Genomic DNA, 1,048 nt, shown 5'->3' with positions numbered 1-1,048 from the left:
AGAAACGGCCCCGGTCCCCACTACATTGGACTATTCCATTATCCTACTGCGCATCTGCGTGTGTGTTGGTAAACAAACGGCTCAGCAGGCTGTAAGCCGGAGGCTACAGACGGCTCAGCAGGCTGTAAGCCGGAGGCTACAGACGGCTCAGCAGGCTGTTAGCCGGAGGCTACAGACGGCTCAGCAGGCTGTTAGCCGGAGGCTACAGACGGCTCAGCAGGCTGTAAGCCGGAGGCTACAGACGGTTGGAAAATGAAGCGAAGCTACCGAAGTGGTTCTGAAAAAAGGAAGAAGAAGAAGCGGGAAGAAAGCAGAACAATTTTAGCAAAACTTCCAAAGGTATCAACCTTTTTCACGACGGCAACTGAGAACACTAACATTAACGTTACTAAAGAGCAGCAAGAAGCCGGTGCTTGTGCTAGCGATGCTAACACCTGTGTTTGCCTTAGGCCTCAAAATGACTAAGTCCGCCCCTGAATATACAGTATACATAGTAGAGTATAACCCTAAATGCGTGTAAAAGTATCCAATTTGCATTTAACCCTTGTGTTGTCCTCGGGTCAAATTTGACCCATTTAAAAAAAATATCTTTATCAGAAAAGTGTCTTTCAAGCAAAAGTTCACATAATAACGCGGATTGTTCCACACAATGATCAGCCCACTACTTTCTTTGAATTTGGATTTTTTTTTTTTTTTTTTCCTCTTCAATTTTATAGCGTTCAAAAAACCTTTTTTTTTTATGAAAGACCATTGAAAAAAGTGACTAAAACACGGGGGCAAAAAAACCACAAAAACGTCAAAAGGCTTAGAAAAAAAATGGGCAAAAACGTCAGGGGGAAAAGCGACAGAGGTTTTAAAAAAGCCGTCAAAAAGGTTTAATTTTGACTCAGAAAACGAAAAGTTGCACGGTTGACAGGAAGAAAACACAACGGTTAAACTTAACCCTCTGTTGCATGGTGTTGCCATATGGCAAAAATGCAAAAAAAAATGCATTGTTTTCTGTTTAATTGTGTAAATAGGTCTTTTGAAGTGAAATTTTAAAGTGTTA

At 41.5% G+C, this 1,048-nt stretch overlaps 1 protein-coding gene across 1 annotated transcript in view; it reads right to left on the bottom strand.

The window, feature by feature from the left end:
• slc1a1 (solute carrier family 1 member 1) overlaps positions 1–1,048 on the bottom strand; it is a 31,423-nt gene that overhangs the window by 9,088 nt on the left and 21,287 nt on the right. The window lies entirely within an intron of this gene.

The sequence above is a fragment of the Etheostoma spectabile genome, chromosome 19 (genome assembly GCF_008692095.1).
Source record: "Etheostoma spectabile isolate EspeVRDwgs_2016 chromosome 19, UIUC_Espe_1.0, whole genome shotgun sequence".
Taxonomy (NCBI): domain Eukaryota; kingdom Metazoa; phylum Chordata; class Actinopteri; order Perciformes; family Percidae; genus Etheostoma; species Etheostoma spectabile.
This window is presented reverse-complemented; position numbering and strand designations above follow the sequence as displayed.